Raw genomic sequence first — 22,440 nt, 5'->3', positions numbered from 1 at the left:
CGTGCATTCTATCAGGTAGGTGGTATCTTTTGAATTTTAAATTTACAAATCAGTTCTTTTCAGAGCTTTCTATTTTCTATCTTTCTTTAGTTCTTTGTTCTGTATTTTCTTGAGGTATTCTTTTTTTAATATTTTTTTTCTTCAGTCATTTTTTCAGTTTTTTTCAATTCGTTTCCTCATTCTTCTCTTTTATTTCTTCTTTCTGGTATTTGTTTTGCAGTATTATTTTTTATATAATAATGTCAAAATTATGGTAGAGAGTAAAAAAAAGTTTACTTAAGGTTTGATCCATGCAGATAGGTGCATTAATCCTTTCAACCGACAAAAACATAAGGGTTCAGATTTGAGAAAAAAATCAAAAGAATTATCAAAAGTATTTCCTCAGATATTTGAAAATGCTAGAATTTGTAGCCAATGTCGAAAAATGTCGAGGAAAGGTTCTTCAATCGAGAATCGATTTCGACACAGGAGAACCACAAAGTAAAAAAATATATTTGTCAAGAGAAGACCAGTTGAAACAATTATAATGTGGCCTTAAGGAGAAATATTCTTCACATCCAAACAATGATCATCTAAGATTGTGTATACTTACAAAAGATCCTGCATGTTGGATTGTTCGACAAATTGTTTCAGTATTTGTTGGTTCTGAAAAACAAGCAAAGAAAGCGAAACTTTTGGGAAAAGCAGAAGGAGTTTTAGCAACATCAAAAGCAATAATTGGTAAAAAGTTACCTGACGTGACAACTCAGACTGTGTTTGACTTGACCAAATCGCCGCCTTACGTACACGATCGCGTTCACGTCCGACGCGCTTATTGTAGAAACAACTTAATGAGCGCTCAGTTACCACGAAAAGGTTCTCAATCTGTTTATAGAAGTATAGTTTAGTCTCATTGATTAAAACATTAAATTAAAATTAATATTAAACTTTTAATTTCAAGATTTCAGCATTTAAACATTTAACATTAAATTTCATTGGTTAAAACATTGCAATTAAAAGGTGCAAGTGAAACAGGGTACAGTTTTTCATGTTTTTGACCAAAACAGGTGTGATTGTTTTGTCGTTTTTAGAAACTTGTTTTGTTTACAACTTTGTACTGAGCAAATTTTATCGAAACTCGTGCTAAAGGTCTAAGCAGAATAACTTTGCGAAAAATGTTCGCGAACGTTAAACATAAAAAAATTTTCTTATTACATTAACACTTTCTACGTAGGTCCAAAATCTTACCTACTGTGAAAGTGGCATAAGTACATAAAACATTATATCAGCTAATTTACTATTTTGAGTGCGTTTATTTAATTTTTAAATACATTATAGAATACTTTTGTCGCTTTCAAAGAGGGTTTATTTTCTTACCTACTTGGAAACTCACACAAAAGCATTTTAATCTTGTACTATTACATCGTTCTGTTCTTTTACTACTACGACAATTGTAAAGTTACAAGTTCGATTGTATTTCTAAATTTAAAAAGTGTATAAATATCTCACTGAAAATAGTAGAATTACATAAATTCTAAAATGTAATTTTACTATTTCAAAATGTAAATTTTTTTTATTTTTTATACTCCATTTGATTCTTAGCAGTGCCTGGGCTGTCTGAATATAGGTCGTTTGCTCAGTACAAAGTTGTAAACAAAACGCCGTTTTGTTCGAAAACATGAGAAAATTCAGCCTGTTTTACGTGCACCTCTTAAGGCGCTTATATACCTCACCGATCTCGAGTATACTGACCAAGTAGCACGGAATATTGGTTGAATGTCAAGTTGATATCAAGCGGGAATATTCTTGTGACATTCAGGCGATATCATAATGTCCGCTTCATGGGGACATTCCACGGTGATATTCCTGTGACATTCGCGTGATATTCATATGATTCATGTAATATTGAGGGGATATCCTAGTGATATTGAGCGGAATATCCCTGTGATATTGATGAGATAATTTAAAAAATTCTAAAAAAAATTTTCTATTTTTTTCCATTTATTAATTTTTTTATTTAAATATTCAAAACAAACAACATTTTAGAATTTTATAAATAACAGGAATATTATCTCAATGTCACAGGGATATTTCCTCAATATCACAGGAATACTCCGCTCAATATCACTAGGATATCTCCTCAATATTACATGAATTTCACCGGAATATTCCCTCGGTATCATAAGAATATCACGCGAATGTCACAGGAATATCACCGTGAAATGTCCCCATGAAGCGGACATTATGATATCGCCTGAATGTCACAAGAATATTCTCGCTTGATATCACCTTGACATTTAAGCAATATTCCGTGCTACTTGGGTTGCGTAGTGTATCATTGGGGTAAAGAGACCAAAGATATTTCTGTCACTTTTACTCCAATGGTACACGACAGAAGTATACTCGAGATCGATGAGGTATACAAGCGCCTTTAACTGCAACGTTTTAACTTATCACAATCCATGGAAATATACTACTTTTATAAAGAAGTTGATAACCTTGTCATGCTTACTTAGAGCTCAAGGCCTGAGCAGAATAGAAACGTAATTGCCCACACAGCACATGATATTTCCTAAATATTTCTGAAATATTCCAGTGCGAAGTTCTTAAAATGTTGCTGAAAGTAGGGAAATGTCCGCCTGTAAGAAATATTGTAGTGTAATTTTGCTGAAATATTTCATTAAAATATTATAGAAAAAATCCAACTCAAATGATGCGCACTTGTCGATCTCAGTTTATATGGCCTATACAGCTGCGCAGTCATTTTTAATTTTCTAGAATCTTCCCTCACAGCACCAGATATCCTAGGATATTCCAAAAACATCTTTTGGATATCCTAGGGATACCCCAGGGATAACCTAAAGATACTTAAAGGATATCCAAAGTAGCGGCGATTAGGATATCCTAGAGATATCTAAGGATGTCCCTAGAACGTCCCAGGGATGTCCTAATCATTTCCCCGGATATTATTAGGATATCCTGTGGATATCTTTAGAACGTCCCAAGGATATCCTCAGGACGTCCTAAGGATATCCACCGTATGTCTATATTATCTTAAGGGTTAGAATATCCTTGAGTCGTTCTAAAAATTTCCCTAAGGTATCCACAAAACGACCCTAACATACAAATTAATTAAATAAAAATGGAAAACATATTTTTTGGATGTATTTATAATGTATTTCCAAGATATCTAAAATGATTTACCTTGTCTACAAGAATTCTTTTTTCTACTTTTTCTTTAAAAAATCTCTTGAAACCAACTCAAGCGCTAACTATGAAACACTTGCTCAACTGTACATATTTTATGTTATTTGGCACAATCTAGCCCACTGCTCCATGTGGACAAACAGCCGTGTTGTTCCTCCTGTCCCTAGTCTTCGCTGTCCCAACTTCGCTGCACAGTGGCCAGAATCTTTAATTTACTGTTCAAAAAAGTCACTGAACAAGATCATGCCAGAATAGTATATTGTGCATCTAGGGAGGAAAATGGTTGATTTCCACGAGTGTAGTTTGCAGTTCGAGGCGTAGCGAGCGCACGAGCCGCAGGCGAAGGTTTGCGGTAGTGTGGATACTATTGATGATGGTATGATTGTGTCTGGTAGTAGTATAGTTACTACTTGTGGTGTACCAGACGTTTAAGACTCACTATTGTTCATAGTTTGATTAATATGTAATACCTAATAACAACATCATCGGGAGGGATCTGCTCGTCGGAAAAGACATACTTTTCTCCCGCTACACAGGTAAGAAATAATGTACTTTCGGTGCGTGTGTTAGAACAAAAATTTTTCATTTGGTCAGTCCCATAAAAAACGAATTTAAAGTGTCGAAAATCGCATTTTTGGCTTAAATATATGCTCTAATTATCAACTTTAAGGCCCAGATTTGAAAGATGATTGACAATCACGGGAAACCTATTTGTATCAAAAAATCTCTATCTCAAATAGTCAAAATTTGAATCATAATGATATCCTAGGGAGATCTTAGCGATATTTCTAGAATATTTTAACGATATACCAAGTTTATCCCAAGAATATCCCCACGATATCACTAGGATATCCCTGGAATATTCCTAGAATATCCTCAGGATATCCCTATAAGTATATGCTAAAATCCTGAACCATCATGCTTCCTCTTAGAGTGCTCTTCATGTCCCAGGATTGAAAATTTTTCTACCAAAATTTTATGTGTTTTAGAAAAAAACAATGTTTCTGAAATAATCTGCAGTTGTTGGCAATCAACCGATAGGTGTATTCTGAAGCTAAAAATCAGTCAAACTTTTTCAAATATAAAAAAGATAATCTTGTAGAAGGTGAGCTTCTTTTGCAGTGCGATTTTTTAGAAAACTTTGCCTTTGTTGTACAAACCGCTGCTCAAGGATTTCATTATAATAAAGATCAGTGCACCGTACATCCAGTCAATTTTTACTATAAGCTTGGAGACAAAGTAGAGCACTGTAGTATTATATTAATGTCAGATACTACAACTCACGACAAAGCTTCAGTGCATTTAATGCAACAAACATTAATACCTGAAATTAAAAAGGTCTGTCAAAAAGTAAGTAAAATCTTTTATTTTACTGATGGGGCAAAACAGCACTATAAAAATCTTTTTCAAATTAATAATTAATTAATAATTAACTAATTAATTAATAATTAACTAATTAATTAATAATTAACTAATTAATTAATAATTAACTAATTAATAATAATTCATATTAATTAATTAATATGTATACTCACTTATTCACGAATACAGCTTATTTAAAGCGGTATCATAATGATGCCATTTTAAATTCTGCCACGTTTTTTTGAAATGGTATTAGTTTACGAGTATTTTGATCTATTGTATGTTTATTTTAATTGATTAGAATTTTGGGGAGAGCCCTGGCCGATTGACGTGAAACGTCCCATATATGAGAGATTCTTTTTCAATCGCCCCAGCCCAAAAAGTCAATGTTCTGGGATTGGCTTCATACTTTGGTAAATTGTTGTCCTATATGATAGTAATAAATCCCTAAAATATAAACTAATTAAAAAAATATTTGTAGAAAGTAGAGGGGGTTGAAGTTTTGACGTTAAGGGTAACATTGTCATTTTCAAATCCGTTTAACTATGACAAAAGTTAATGGATTTTATTTTATCTATAATGAATTTTATTGCATTTTTCACGTACTTTTCAAAAATGTATACAAAATTTAAAAAAAAAATTTTTTGACCCCTTTTTTTTCAAAATCAACCCTTATTTTTCGATTTTCACCCCTTCGGGAATTTTTTTTTGTTTTTTTTTTATTTTCATTGGAAAGCTGAGGTTTTTTCCCATGAGCTATGTAAATATGAAAATGGGACAACAATAATTTTGTGAGAAACATAATATTAAATTAGGCGGTGCCTATCTAAATCCTCAAAGATGATCTCCAGGTACACCCCTTATCGGCACCGCCTACTTTAATATTCTGTTACTCACAAAATTATTGTTGTCCCATTTTCATATTTACATAGCTCATCGGAAAAAACCTCAGCTTTCCAATGAAAATAAATAAAAAAAAAAAAATACCCGAAGGGGTGAAAATCGAAAAATAAGGGTTGATTTTGAAAAAAGGGGTCAAAAATTTTTTTTTTTAAATTTTGTATACATTTTTGAAAAGTACGTGAAAAATGCAATAAAATTCATTATAGATAAATTAAAATCCATTAACTTTTGTCATAGTTATACGGATTTGAAAATGACAATGTTACCCTTAACGTCAAAACTTCAACCCCCTCTACTTTCTACAAATATTTTTTTAATTAGTTTATATTTTAGGGATTTATTACTATCATATAGGACAACAATTTACCAAAGTATGAAGCCAATCCCAGAACATTGACTTTTTGGGCTGGGGCGATTGAAAAAGAATCTCTCATATATATATATATATACTAGGGGGGCAGGGCCCCTCTGCGCGCTTCGCGCGCCAACCCTCCTGTTTTAATCATTTTTTTTTAATTTTCCATTGATCTTCTTTATCTAAATGAACCACCTATTTCAAAAAATTATATTATATTATAATGTATAATAAAAGTTTTTAATATTTTATTGGTATTTAGCCAATTTCATTGAATTTTTTATTTTATTCAAATAATTTTTGAAATTTTCTAATTTTAATAAATTTACTGATTAAAATTTTAATTTTAATAATATTTATCTAGATTTCAATAAAATTTGCTTCCAAGATACACTACGGAGAAGTAACCAATTTTGTATCGTAAAACCTAAATAAAAAATGATTAGTTTTGTTTATGTAATGATTATATAAAAAAAGATAACTTTGAAAAATAAAAATATCTCATTTGAATATTATGTAAATATTACAAAATTTTTCAAATAACAAAGGGCAATGCTTTACAATTAATAGTATATTACCTCTACCAATTGTGGATCTTAATTTTTTTTTATTAATAAATAAAAAACAATAATAAAACAATTTTAAAATTATAATAAACCAAGAACTTTTCTACACTCTCAATTTGAGTCAATGAAATGTCTCTGATGAATCAGGGAGAAGTTGGTCATTGAATTATTTAGTGAAATTGTAACTGCAAATTAGTAAAATATGACTGAAAATCTTCAAACAATGAAAAAACCAATAAATTATTAAAAAGTCTTGAAACGAACATAACCTTTAAATTCAAGTCATTTTTAGCGGGAACTCCACCTCCTTTTTGGAAGGGGAGGGGAAATGAGAGGAGAGAGGGGGGACTTGCAGCTATATTCAGAGTCTTGAAACGAACATAACCTCAAAATTTGTAATTTTTGGCGGGAAATACGAAGAGAGAAGATAGAAGAGAGGGAGGGGGGCTTGTGGCTATATTCATATGGGTCAAGTGTAACCAACCATTGTACTATCCATGTCAAAAACGTTGGATAACCTAACCTTGTCAAAAACATGGGTTGGGTACACTTTAGGTCATTTTTGGCAGGGGAGGGGTAATGAGAGGAGAGAGAAGGGACTTACGGCTATATTCAGAGACTTGAAACGAACATAACCTTAAAATTTAGGTCATTTTGGCGGAGGAGGGGAAATGAGAGGAGGGAGGGGGGACTTGCGGCTATATTTAGAGCCTCGAAACGAACATAACCTCAAAATTTAGGTCATTTCTGGCGGGGGAGGGTAGGGGACTTGCGGCTATATTCAGAGTCTTGAAACGAACATAACCTCAAAATTTAGGTCATTTTTGACGGAGGAGGGGAAATGAGAGGAGGGAGGGGGACTTGCGGCTATATTCAGAGTCTTGAAACGATCATAACCTCAAAATTTAGGTCATTTTTTACGGAGGAGGGGAAATGAGTGGAGGGAGGGGGACTTGCGGCTATATTCAGAGCCTTGAAACGAACATAACCTAGGTCAAGAATTCTTGAAACAGCGGCGGCGGCGATATCTTCTTGTAATATAGGAAGATAATTGATTTTTAGACTTTCACCAACAATAACAACATTTTAGAAAAGTATGGATTAAATTCGAGAACTTTTAATTTTTTGTTCGGACATTTCATGAATTTTGCCTCATATTAGAGGTACTTCACCTGCCTGCGCGCTTCGCTCACGAACTATCTATTTAAATTTACTAAAAATATTAAATATTATTAGAATAGAAAGTTATTATATTTAAACATCAGAAATTCATTTATTTTTTAATACGAACATTAACTATATTTTAAATTGCATCCGTAAACTAAATTTTCACCTATTCTGCAGTTAAAAATTAATAAGTAATGGAATAAGTTTAAAAGAAATTTTAAGTTTGTTTATAAAAGACAGCGATTTTTTATAAACAAATTAAATTTTTTTCAAATTTAGGGGCGATATTTTAAATTTTTTTTATTTTTACACACATGAAAATAAGAGGAAACTTTTGTAATAAGTTTTGGAGTGGGCCTGATGATCCTTTTGTTTACATAATTTGTTTAAAAAATTTTTTTTACTTTTTTTCGTTTTTTTTATTTTTTGAAATGAAAAGTGTTTTGGGCACTAGGATCTTTTAGTAAACTCATAAAAAAGCAAATGAAAATACATTTTATTTTAAAAAATAAAAAAAAAATTTATTTATATTTTAATATTTATAAACCTGTATATTTGAACTTTCATTCGTAAACTAAATTTTCATCTTTTCTGAAATTAAAATAATAATTCAGAAGGTAATAAGTTTTCATATATTTTTAAAGATTGGTATTAGCCAAATTTAAAAAAAAAATTTTTTTTTTCATTTTAAAGAATTTTGTTTCCAAGATGCACCACGGATGATGTCCTTCTTACCTAAGATCCTATTTTCGAGGTTATGTCAGTATATTTTTCTATGACTTTGACCAAATTTTGAGGTTATGTTAGCCTCTACGCTTATGAGCTTCGACGTAAATTTAAGGTTATGTTCTCCTTTGACCTATGACCTTTGAAATTTTAAAAGGAGGGTCATATCTTGATCTCTGATAGTAATTTTAAGGTTATATCCGTCTCAATTCTATCAAAAACCATAGTTTTTGGCATATGACTATGATTATGTTCGTTTTCGTCTATGTATGGATGGAAGGCGAGTACAGTGAGTTTCCGCGTAGCGTCGAAATTCTCGCCTAGCATTCATTCTTGAAACAGCGGCGACGGCGTTGTCAGCGATATCTTTTTTTACATAGGTAGATATATATATATATATATATATATTACAAAAAAAAATCGCCGCCGCCTCCGCCGCCGCTGTTTTAAGAATTCTTGACCTAGGAGGGGGGAGTCCCCACTCCTAAATTTTGAGATTATGTTCGTTTCAAGGCTCTGAATTTAGCCGCAAGTCCCCCTCCCTCCTCTCATTTCCCCTCCTCCGTCAAAAATGACCTAAATTTTGAGGTTATGTTCGTTTCAAGACTCTGAATATAGCCGCAAGTCCCCTCCCCTCCCCCGCCAAAAATGACCTAAATTTTGAGGTTATGTTCGTTTCAAGGCTCTGAATATAGCCTCAAGTCCCCCTCCCTCCTCTCATTTCCCCTCCTCCGTCAAAAATGATCTAAATTTTGAGGTTATGTACGTTTCAAGACTCTGAATATAGCCGCAAGTCCCTTACCCTCCTCCGCCAGAAATGACCTAAATTTTGAGGTGATGTTCATTTCAAGGCTCTGAATATAGCCGCAAGTCCCCCTCCCCCCTCTTCCCCCTTCCCTCATCTCTCTCTGTATTTCCCGCCAAAAATAGGGGGGTTGGCGCGCGAAGCGCGCAGAGGTGCGTAGCCCCTCTAGTATGTATATATATTTACATCTACCAATATTACAAAAAGATATCGCTGACAATGCCGCCGCAGCTGTTTCAAGAATGAAAACTAGGCGAGAAATTTCGATGCTACGTGGGAACTTACTGTACTCGTCTACCATTCAACTCGCATACCTTTCAGAATTTGTCTTGAATGAACTCTAGGAGAGAATTTCGACACTACGTCGGAATTCACTGTACTCACCTATTCATACATAGACCAAAACGTACATAACCTCAATAATCCTGGTCATATGTCAAAAACTATGTTTTTTGATGGACTTGAGACGGAAATAACCTCAAAAATTAGTATCAGAAGTCAAGATATGACCCTTTCTTTAAAATTTCAAAGGTCATAGGTCAAAGGAGAACATAACCTTAAACTTACGTCGAAGGTCATTGGCGTGGAGGTGAACATAACCTCAAAATTAGGGTGCATCATGGAATCAAAATTCTTTAATATGAAATAATAAAAATTTTTCTTAAAGAATTTGGCTAAAACCAATCTTTGAAAATATATAAAAACTTATTACGTTCCTAATTATTTTTAAAATTTTAGAATAGATAAAATTTTAGTTTACGGATGCAAGTTCAAATATATAGTTTTATGAATATTAAAATATAAATAAATTTCCGCTGTTCAAATTTAAAAAGTTTTATTAAATATTTTAAATATTATGTAGTATATACAATTTTTTGAAAATTTATCATACAATTTAAATAGGAGGTTAGCGCGCAATATATAAATATATTATTTATTTATTCTTTAAAAAATGTATTTATTAGAAACACACAATTAGAGATATGTTCTTATTGCTTAAATTTTTGTTTATTTAATTAAAGTTAAATTGATATATAGTAGGGGAGATGTGTGCAGTTTAATATAGTTAGATATTCTTTTGTAATAATAATTAATAATACCAAAAATGCCTATTGGCACCTTTTTATTTCGTTAATAGCATCCCTATTGAAAATCCCCACATGCGAAACCACATGGGATCCTATGTCAAAAACTATGTAAAACCTCACTCCTATATAGGAAATCATTTGGTTTCCCATATAAATCCCCATGGGAAATTGAGACAGGAATTGACATAGGAAAATATCAAAACGAGGTTCCTCATTTCCCATGTCAAATACCATGTTAAATAGCTCTGAATCTCACTCACACGAGCGTGACTACGCGAGGGGCAATGCGTGCTCATTTTTTTCTCGCTCACACATCCAGCGTTGGCATAGAGGCGCTTCTCTTGTCAACTCTGAACGCGAGGATCGCGATCTCACACTAGAGGAGCATCTCTGTGTGAGTGAACGATTATGTCGATCAATGGCCGACAAGGAGAAATATTCCTTTCGTGTTTCCAGCGTTAGTATAGAGGTACGTCTCTTACTATGTCTGGAAACAAGGTTTAGAATCACGCAGTAGAGGAGCCTCTCTGTGAGTGTGAACAAACCCTCTACCCGTTATAAACCGAAAAGGGGGATGTTGGGTATTCCTACTTTATTATATATATATATATGAGATATTCTTTTTCAATCGCCCCATCGATTTGGTAAATTGTTATCCTATATGATAGTAATAAATCCCTAATATATAAACTCATTGAAAAAATATTTGTAGAAAGTAGAGGGGGTTGAAGTTTTGACGTTATGGGTAACATTGTCATTTTCAAATCCGTATAATTAAGATAAAAGTTAATAACACTTGGCTTCAAGTAGATTTAGGTTTTGCAAAAATGGTGACAAAATCGGGAAGTGGCATGTTATTCCTCTTTATTTAAAGGTTTAAAAAAAGTAAAGACCAAAATCTTAGCTGATCCTTTTCTCAAGTTATTGTCAAATTAATATTTTTTTAACGAAATTTATATAAGATAATAGGAGAATAATTATTGCACATTAGTTTAATTAAAAAATTTAATGTTTTAGTAACAATTAACTATCTTAAAAATAACAACGAAGATATTTTTCTTAATTATTTTAGTTTTAATTAACAAATTTAACACATTGGAATCATCGACAATTTTCTCAAAGGTGTTTTGAAGAGAACTCGATTACTGTTTTTTTGAATCGAATTAAATAGGTAGGATCGTCAATCAAATTAATTTTGTAACGCTCTCAAAACTTTAAAAATTCTCGGTGAATTGATTCACCAGCCTGTTCTGACCACAAACCTAAACCACGATTTCCTAAAAAACTCAAACTTTCTTGAATGTGTGATACTGCGACATGGATTTTTAAAGTTTCGGTAGCTTCCGTACCTCTAAGAGCAGTTTTTAACTCGTGGATGTGTTTATCCAAATCAGGGCCAACTGTTTTTGCAGAAAAACAACAATTAACCACTTTATCCATGGCCTTAAAAGCAGATATTAAAGGCACTAAACGCAATTGACCTACATCTTTATAAATCTCTTAATCCAAAAGTTTGTCCGCTTCTTTTAGGAGCTTTCGACAAGCATTGCCCTCAAAAATTTCACCCTGGTAATTCTTTGGTATCAAATTTTTAAGGGCAATGCTTGTCGAAAGCTCCTAAAAGAAGCGAACAAATTTTTGTATTGTGAGATTTATAAAGATGTAGGTCAATAACGATTTTTGCAAAACCTAAATCTACTTGAAGCCAAGTGTGTAATGTATTTTAATTTACCTATAATGAATTTTAATGCATTTTTCATGTACTTTTCAAAAATGTATACGAAATTAAAAAAAAAAAATTTCACCCATTTTTTCAAAATCAACCCTTATTTTTCGATTTTTACCCCTTCGGGTATTTTTTTTATATTCATTGGAAAGCTGAGGTTTTTTCCTATGAGCTATGTAAATATGAAAGTGGGACAACAATAATTTTGTGAGAAACATAATATTAAAGTAGGCGGAGCCTATCTAAATCGTCGAAGATGATTTCTAGGTATACCCGTTATCAGCGACCTTGTTGTCCAAATGTTAGGGATATTTTCTCAAACCTCAAATATGAATGCCAAAACCATTAAAAAAAATTCGAGATAAATTGTCGGCGATGATCCTAAATTATACCAATCATCGGCAACCTGGTTCTGTAGGTAAAAAATGACCATCGATTATTGTGCAGTTGTTAGTTCTGAATGTACATAAAAATTTTCAGTCCTCTAGGACATCAGCAAATCGTTTAAATTAAATTTTAAAATTTCATATTTTGACTTTTGCAAAACAAATTGTTTATAACAATAACACTGATATTAAAAGAATTATTTAACCATAAAAATCGTGTTCAGCATAAAAAATACATAAGGAACACTTATCTAGGTCGTTTGAAATATAAAATGTTTCAAGAAATCTATTTCAATTGGTAGTAAAACTTTAAAAGCGTTTTTCTCGAAAAGTTGATTTTGGTCGATAGCAGCATTTTCTCAGACCCGGTCACATATGTAATATATTACATAATATTATAAATAAGAAAATAAATAATAATTAGGTATTATAATAATTATAATTATAATAAATTATAATAATTATTATTATTGTTAACATATTGATTATTTTATTAATTAATTTTAAAAATTATCGATGGCTTTGCGGAATGTGATTATTTCACAAAAAAAACATAAAAATTTCCATCACGAATTTCTCAACAAAAACAGACACAAAAATGTAATAAAAAATTTTAAAAGGAATAAAACTTTAATTATGTTTCTCACAAAATTATTGTTGTCCCACTTTCATATTTACATAGCTCATGGGAAAAAACCTCAGCTTTCCAATAAAAATAAAAAAAAATACCCGAAAGGGTGAAAATCGAACAATAAGGGTTGATTTTGAAAAAAAGTGGTGAAATTTTTTTTTTTAATTTCGTATACATTTTTGAAAAGTACGTGAAAAATGCATTAAAATTCATTGTAGGTAAATTAAAATCCATTAACTTTTGTCATAGTTATACGGATTTGAAAATGACCATGTTACCCTTAACGTCAAAACTTCAACCCCCTCTACTTTCTACAAATATTTTTTCAATGAGTTTATATTTTAGAGATTTATTACTATCATACACTGAAAAACTCTTGAGCGAGACGCCCTCTCAACGAGTGGAAATGCTGCGTTAAACGAAAGCGCAAAGCACGCTGTCGTTTTAAGAGAGCAACTCTCCTTTCTGATTGAGTTGCCGAACTTTGAATCGCGTATCCTCGAACCCAAAGGTATCGGTCAGCTGTTGACATTCTTTTAACTTGGCTGTTGAGTTGTGCACGCGTCGTGTCGTTTGGCGATTTTCTATACTTACATGAATATATGTCAGTATAAAGTTTATATTGGACGAGTTTTTAATTAATAATGGATTTGCTCATCTGCAAGAGCGTTTTATATGTAAGTATATGCAAAACTATAAAACATTAAACCAATAAATAGTATATAATATATAGAAATAGTATATATAATGATATATTTAACCTTTGTTTTTTAATAATTTAGAAATATTTTGGATTATAGAAAACACTATTATTCTTTATTCATAGAACCCTAATGCCAAATTATCCAAATATCTCTAAAATATATATAATATTTATTATTTAAATTTAAATTATTCAATAATATAATATAAATTGAATAATATATTATTAGCAAACGGTGTGAGAGATGAAAATTTTTTCACGATGGGAGAAGAGCAAATTTCATTAATTTTGAATGGGTCACAAGATTTTATCAAATTCATTTCGAAGTTCTATTACCATAAAGGTAATATTAATGTCGGAGAAATAAGTGTTGAAGATATGGAAGTAGATTTTGTAGATCCTTCTCTTGGTCATTCTAATTTTCCTCTGAATGATGAAAATGAATTCAGGCCTCAACATTTTCAAGAAGAATTTGTCGAAGGTTTGGAAGCTTTACTTAATAAAAACAAAAATACGAAAGAAGATAGTTTACTATCAATATTGACATTTTATATTTGAAATAATATTTTCCTGATCACAGTTTATCAAATAAAATGTTTACATTTTCAGATGTTTTTAATTTCAAAGAAAACGCACTTTTTCATATGTTAAGTAAATCGTTACAGGGCAAAATTATTTTTGGAAAGTATAAGTTGAAAAAACATTTAGATATTCACAAACTCAAAGATTTACTTACTTTGGAAAAGTTTGAAAACAGTTCAGATTTCAAGTGAGTTTAATGTTAACGAATTTTAGTGGTTCGTAAAAATAAATTAAACATCTTAAATATTCATGTATTTAAATTATTCATTTTTATTAAAATAAAATCAATAATAATCAAAAATATTTTTTTATATAACATTTTACATTAATGTCTATGTTTATTTAATTAAAAAGTTTCCATTAATTATTATTTGTATTTAAAATAAAAAACTCCTTTTTTGAAATGTAATGTTCGTTTTAAAAGTTCATTAAATTTAAGATTTATGATTTTATTAATTTGTTATAAAGGTTAAAAGAAGAAGAATTTGTTAAATTGCGAGAGGAAATAGTAGAATTATTCCCAACAGAGGTTAAAGATTTCTTCTATATAAATTATTATAAAGGTGCAAATAACGAAGCTGTAGGTACACAAGGGTGTCTTTATAATCACTACAAATTTCTTCGAAAGCAGTTAAAAGATGCTGGAATTTTGATCACTAAATCACAAGAAGAAGATGATAATACTTTTGTAATTGAAGTTTCTCGAACAGATTGTTTATACTAAGTATAGTAATAAATAAAATATAAATAGTATCATAATAATGATAATAAATACATTTTTTTAGGATTTTATGAATAATTTAATATTTATTATCTAATATTAATTATCTCTTAAATAGAGGAAAATAGAAAAGAAAGGTCAAAGAATTTTTTTTTGAGTTTCGATGGACATCTTCATTATGATTAAATTTATTCTAAATTTATTTATTTATTAAAAAATTTTAACATTAACATAATGTTGTTGTTTTTTAATTTTTTTTAAGAACTTGAAAACAGTTTAAACAGCTTGACGAAAACAGACAAACAATATTCTGAGGAAGATATATTTAAAACATGGAATGATTCATATTTTGAACGACAAAATCTTCTACGAAATTTAAAATGGAAAAAAGATTTAGTGAACATTTACGTGAGAAGTTTTGCTCGTTTAAATACTGATTTTGCAATTAATTTGGTAATTTTTAATTATGGTTTACTTTATATGCGCCTTTGTACTATAAAATTTGAAATTTTTTATAATGAAAATCTTCTTTTCCAACATTATTTAATAGTCTTTAATTTTTTTAAAAATACAAAAAAGTTTGTGTGATTCACCTACTGAATTTTTTTTTAATTTTCGATTTGTTTTGTATTAAACGTTAAAATATTTTACAAAATTATTATTTTATAGCTTGAGTCTGACTTCAATAAAATTGCAGAAAATTACACAGCACAAACTAATATCTCAAATTTCACGTCACTTTTCTGCGATTCATGGCCATCATTAGCCAAAAAAATCGTGAGCTACTTTGAAAATTCAAGATTAAGGGATGTCAAGGAATTTTTTGCGGCTCATGTAGATCTTTTAACAGCAGGTATTCATTTACTTAAAATTAAAAATTTCTTTTAAATTATCTAATTCGAAAAAGCATTGAGATTTCATCAACATTTTAATTCACGTTTCACCTTGTACATTTTGTTTTGCTTACATAATCACTACATTCCCAGTTTAGAATTTTTATTATTTGTCTGTTGTACAAATATGAAATGAATAATAAATAATTTGTTTTAGAAAATAGCCAAAGCGTGTAAGCATTACTTTTATTGCCACTATTTGTCACTGCACCAAAACATTTAAAGCAAGAAAAAACGAAGGATAAATCTTCTCAAAAAGAAAAAAAGTCCGAGCAGAGCAAGGAACAGATTCCAAAGGAAAAAGTGAAGCCTATTCCTATTTCAAAGGCAGATATTTCAAAGTCTTTCATTCCGATTGTAAAGGTGTGATAAAATTGTTGCAATATATGTATAATAATTAAATGCAGTATTTAAAAAAGAATAATAATAACCAAATATACTTTACATTTTACACTACAGGAACACGTAAATTTGGACAAGGAGCAGCGTGAACATGAAAATTGGTTAGAGTCTCACGGTGTTTTCAATCTACCCTACATAATTTTCTGCAGAGAATTGCACTATATCCACTTAGCTTACGTTGTTTTTAACAAAAGAAGATTTTTATAAGACAATCCTCTTAAAGCAGTTGAAGTTTGCTTCAAATGTTTAACCGCTCTAAACAAATGGCCGTACATTTGTGACTACGTGTGGAGTTTTATTCAAAGCTTTGTGTACAATTTCAAACCTACCAAAAGTTACGCGGCTGTTACCAAGTTAATCCTTGAATTAAAAAAGTAATGTTTTGCTGTCGTTTAACCGCTCTAAACAAATGGCCGTACATTTGTGATTACTTATGGACTTTTATTTAAAGCGCTGTGTACAAGTTCGAACTTACTAAAAGTTACGCGGCTGTTACTAAGTTAATAGTTGAATTCAAAAAGTACTACCTTTGCTGTCGTTTAACGTCTTTAAACAAATGGTCGTACATTTGTGACTATGTATAGATTTTTATTCAAAGTGCTGTGTACAAGTTAGAAACTACCAAAAATTACGCGGCTGTTACCAAGTTAATCGTTAAATTAAAAAAGTAATACTTTACTGTTGTTTACGATTCATTTTATTTTTGACGTTAGCTCTTTTCTTTTTAAAAAAATGATATTTATTTAATATATTAAATTTAATATATTCAAAACAAATTATATCGTATGTTTATTTAAAAATGGATAGTAAAACTATTTTTAATTCCATTTTATCCTTTATTCTGGTTTTGTATGGGGATCCTAGTCTACCTCGTAAAATAGTTTAGGATGTTGTAGACTTTTTCAGTGACTTTATTAAAAACATATTTTTAAGTTCATTAAAAAATGAGATTGTGAACATTTTAAAAAAATATAAAGCATCAGATGACTTCGTACAGGAGGTGGAGTCATCTTTTAAGGAGCACAGTACCATTTTTGATGAAGTTTTAACAGAAAAAAAAGATTCACTGTGTTAAGAAAAAAGGGGTTTACAGATCCAGAAAAATTTTCAATTGGAAAAACATTTATAAGCAAAATTGTAAACAACGAAATTAGGTTTGTACCGGATTTTCTTTACGGAATACATATTCCTTTACGAAATACTTTGAAACACTTTTTAGAAATACCGGGAGTTTTCAATCAAATAATGAAATATGTTGATGAACTGCGAAAAGAGACACATGTCATAACTAATATAAAGCAGTCTGACTTATGGAAAAAAAATATTCGGATGTAACTGACTGTATAGTTTTACCCCTTTTTCTGTTCTACGATGATTTGGAAACAGGAAACCCACTAGGTAGCCATTCCGGAACAAACAAATTTGGTGCTTTGTATGCTTTTATTGCTTGCCTTCCGACAAATCTTGCTTCCAGATTAACGTCAATATTTTTAACAACTTTAGTTCATTCCGCTGATAAAGTTAGAAGTACAAATGAGCAAGTTTTTCGAAAAATTATTGAAGAAATAAACTTTTTACAGAGGGAAGGGATTCAAATCATCGTAGATGGAATTGTACAACGCGTAAAATTTCGTTTGACTTTGATTTTGGGTGACAACTTAGGACTCAACAGTATTTTTGGCTTGGTTGAATGTTTCAATGCTAATTATTTTTGCAGAATATGTATACTGTCGTCGAAATTTTACTTTAGAATTCTTAAATAACCGAATTAAACAATTTGAGTATGCACCAAATGAAAATTCAATCCCTCCTCCTACAATTTCGAGCAAATCTAAACAAGAAATAGTGTTGAGAATGTCGGCCGCTGAAATGCTTTGCTTAGTGCGATATTTTGGTGTAATTATTGGAGATCGTGTGCGTGAAGATAATGAGTGCTGGCAATTATATAAATATCTGCGACAAATTTTAGATATTTTAACTTCTCCTCGAATAAATAGAAGTGAAATTGCTGTGCTCGAAACTTTGATTAAACATCAAAATGAAACGTACATTCGATTATTCGGTGCATTAAAACCAAAATTCCACTTCTTGACGCATTATCCCAGGATTTTGCTAGAGAATGGTCCTTGTATTCATTTTTGGTGCATGAGATTTGAATCGCGACACAAAGAATTAAAAGCTAATGTAACGTCGACAAGTTGTACCAAAAATTTATTGTTAACAATAGCGACCAAACAAATTTTAAAAACGTGCGAAACGATTCACAATTTGGAATGTGAAAATGATATCATTTTATTTTCACCTGATTCTACAGTTTATTATGAAGCGACAATTCACTTTAAAGATTACGTAAATAGTATGGAATTATTTAATAAAATTCAAATTTGGGGTACTTTATACAAAGTTGGAACTTTTCTTGTTATTAATTTAGAACAAACCGAAAAACAATTTGGAAAAATTTTAAAAATCATTAAAATAGAAAATGATATTTTCTTTCACATTGCCATTTATGATGAAATAATATTCGATGAACATTATCATGCTTACGTTGTTGAACGTAAAAAAGAAACTAAATTTATTAAATTCTCTGAGTTACCCTTAATCTCACCTTGCCTGTCAGTAAAAAATAACAATACGCATTTTATTTGCACTCGGTATGGCTTATAATGTAATTTTTAAGGAGAATTTATATGTATTTCGACTAGATATATTTTGTATATTGTTCTATAAATTGCCACGTGTGCAATAAATATATCATCATATATTTTTTATAATTTTAATTTTATTACCTCCATATATATAATATAAGTTATTTACTTTTTTTACAATCTAATTTGAATAAACAAATGACAAAGTTTCAGTTAATTTAACAAAAATTTAAAGAATATTTCAATAATTTGAAATAAATTTAAATATTAGTTCTGAGTTTTTCACATAAACAAAACAAATTTTAAAAAAATCAGACAAGTACGAGTTACACTCGCATTAAAACCGAGGGTTCCGTACCCTTAAACCTAAAATTTGAGAGGTTTAAAGTTTGAAGGCCTAGATAGAAAACGTAGACATAATCATAGCCATAAACATAGAACATAATCTACGCATAAATTTAAAAATGATGTGAGTACATAGATTTGAAAATAAACTAATAAAACTAAAAAATAATAAAAATATCAACAAATAAAAAATGTCAAAAGATAAAAAAAATAGCAAATGGTAAAAAATAGAAAATGGCAAATTATAAAGAATGGCAAAACACTACAAAAAAATATAGCAAGCACAATTGGAGTTGAAAAAAAATCAAGAATTTGCCCCAAAAAAAGGAAGAAAATTTTATCTTTCTGGGTCAAAAATTGTAAAACTTAAGGAAAAAGTCCACTTTTTAAAAAAATTGTATGTTTTGAAAAAACTCAATTAAAAAATTTTTTTGGTGAAAAATCATGTTTTTTACCGAAAATTATCAGATTTTCCTTAAAAACGCTATAATAATCAACTCCAATCGTTCTCGCTATATTTTTTTTGTAATCTACACGCAAAAATACGTAAAAGTGTATATATTTGAAACTCTTTAGACAAAATTTTCTTCGGTTTTTGAGGAAAATTCATGATTTTTATCGAAAATTATCAGTTTTTCCTTGAAAACGCTATGATAATCAACTCGAATCGTTCTCGCTATATTTTTTCTATAATCTACACGTAAAAAAACGTAAAAAAGTATAAATTTGGATCCCTTAGGATAAAATTTTCTTCTTTTTTTATTCGAAAAATGCATGATTTTTTCTAAAAATATGAGTTTTCCTTAAAAACAATATGATCATCAACTCCAATCGTGCTCGCTATATTTTTCCTGTAATCTACACGCAAAAATACGTAAGTATACCAAATATGAACTGTCTTGGTCAAATAGTGTGTGCGCTAGGTGGATTAAACGATTTTTTCTAAATTTTTGATTTTTCCTTGACAACGCTATGTAAATCTATCCGAATCATGTTCGCTATATTTTAACTGTAATTTTCACGTAAAAATACATAAGTGTACCAAATTTGAGCTCTCTATGTAAAAAGATGTGGCAACCAGGGGGGGGGTACATAGTCATTTTCAGGAATTTTTCGTAAAAATTCATGGTTTTTCCTTGACAACGCTATGATAATCAATTCCTATGAGATTCACTATATTTTTCCTGTAATCTACACGCCAAAATACATATGTATACCAAATTTCTGCCCTCTAGATAAATTCGTGTGGCCGCTAGGGGGGGTGGTACATGCCTTGCTTCACTAGTCTCATTAATAGGGTTCCACCTTCGGGTACGGAACCCTAAAAATAAATGTGTTTCAATATATAGTAGATATACAGTGCCGGTTCTAGATACAGATTCCTGCACCGACATTTACCGACATTTGAAATAAAAAATGGTTCTAATCCATTCTAATCGAGAAACTTCTAAAGAGATACAAAGAAAAAAAATTTTTCCTGAAAATTCCCCAAAAACTTGTCTCCCAAAATTTGTAAATTTTTTTCAAAATTGAGAAACGAATAAGTATATTTATGAAGTACAAGTTGACATACAGAGTTTCACTATATCTCCTGATCATACGGTAAGTATAAAATATTTTTCAAATAAATTTGGTTTTCTTAATATTTAAATAAATTGTTTAATTATTTAATAGAATAATAATTATACAGATATTATCAGAATAAGAAAACATCATCTGTTAATGTTATGAGTGGTTTTTTGCTTGGATGATAAAAATAGTTACATACATTTCAGAGAGGAATCATCTGTAGTGTAATATGAGATATGTCAGCACAATAAAATTAGAAGACATATAATACTTATTATTATTATCAATTATTATTTATTAATAATTATTATTAATTATTACAATTATTACTATTAATTATTACAATTATTATGATTAATTATTACAATTATTATTATTAATTATTACAATTATTATTATTATTAGTATTATTAACTCTCAAGATGTAATTTTTGCATGAATTTTAATTTATTTTCACATCAGCTGACAATAATGATTCAATCTAAATCTCTTAGAAAATGATGAAGTATATTTAGTAAAAAGAGATAGAGAAAAATGTATGACTATAAAAGAGTGAGGAAGAATTTCTTATTACTACATTGTATTGTTACGTCCGATGTGAAATATCAAGGAACAGTTAAATTTTTATTAATTCACAATGAATTTTGACTATTGTAAAGAATTTTTGAAGGTTATGAATACTGCTTTAGCAACTTTAAGTAAAAAAACAACACCTGAAGAACTGAAATTTTGGATTAAAAATAGTGTAAAAAATGTGAATCAACTTACTAAACTTTTAAAAAAAAAATCATTACCATGTGGAGAAAAGAGAAAAATTTTATCAACAATTGGACTTTTGAAGGCAAACAGTCGGAAATTTAAGAAGCTAAGGAGGCGAAGATTAGGCCTCAAGGAAGATGAGAAATGGATCAGGTGGGATGATATCGAGAATGCTTTTAATAATCGAATTAGAACAGGTTTAATAATAAATTTAAAACATAAAAATTTAGATTGTTTTTTTAGTGATGCGAAAAACATAATTATCTCTAAAATTAAAAAAATTTTTAAAAGAATGGGAAATTTGAAAGTTAATGTTGTTTTTGCAGCAAATTATAGTGCTTTAGAAAATGGTAGAGAAATTGATGATGTCAAATTTTTTAACACAAAAAATTCAAAAATTCTTGAATCAACAAATTTTGATAAATGGTTTGAGAGTGAAATTAGAGAAAAACTTTTTGTTAAAATTGATGATTTTCAACAGAATGAGTCAGGGTGGTCTTTGAAAGAAATTTTAAATTTAACTGTGAATATTAATAAATACGTTCCTCTTTCAACTGGATTATCAACTTTTATAAAAATGCCACAATTTATAATCAATAAAAGAGCTGTTATTAATATTAAAAATAATGATCAATTCTGTTTTTTATGGTCAATTATTGCCCAACGTTATCCAGCAAAGAGTAATGTGTCTTGCACTAGTTCATACCCACACTTCAAAGATACTGATTTAAAGATTGGTGATATAAATTTCCCTATTTCTCTAAATGACATTTCAAAATTTGAAAAACTAAACAATTTAACCATTAACGTTTATGGAATTGATAAAATTAATAAAAAAAATGATATTGTTCCACTTTATTTAAGTGAATATAAATCAGATGAACCAACATATCACTTATTAATGATTGAAAATAATG

At 29.9% G+C, this 22,440-nt stretch overlaps 1 protein-coding gene across 3 annotated transcripts in view; it reads left to right on the top strand.

Moving 5' to 3' along the window:
• LOC127290976 (uncharacterized) overlaps positions 1-22,440 on the top strand; it is a 112,181-nt gene that overhangs the window by 19,890 nt on the left and 69,851 nt on the right. The window contains exon 2 of one of the 3 annotated variants that reach the window (XM_051319840.1): positions 3,305-3,722. The exons of the other annotated variants lie outside the window; for them this stretch is intronic. The gene's annotated coding sequence lies outside the window, so the exon portion shown is untranslated. The remainder of the gene's footprint in view (positions 1-3,304; positions 3,723-22,440) is intronic. 3 annotated transcript variants of the gene reach the window in all.

The sequence above is a fragment of the Leptopilina boulardi genome, unplaced genomic scaffold, assembly GCF_019393585.1.
Source record: "Leptopilina boulardi isolate dan_hultmark-lab unplaced genomic scaffold, ZJU_Lbou_2.1 LbouV2_98, whole genome shotgun sequence".
Taxonomy (NCBI): domain Eukaryota; kingdom Metazoa; phylum Arthropoda; class Insecta; order Hymenoptera; family Figitidae; genus Leptopilina; species Leptopilina boulardi.
Note: the sequence above shows the minus strand (reverse complement) of the source record. Positions and strands in the feature narration are given on the sequence as shown.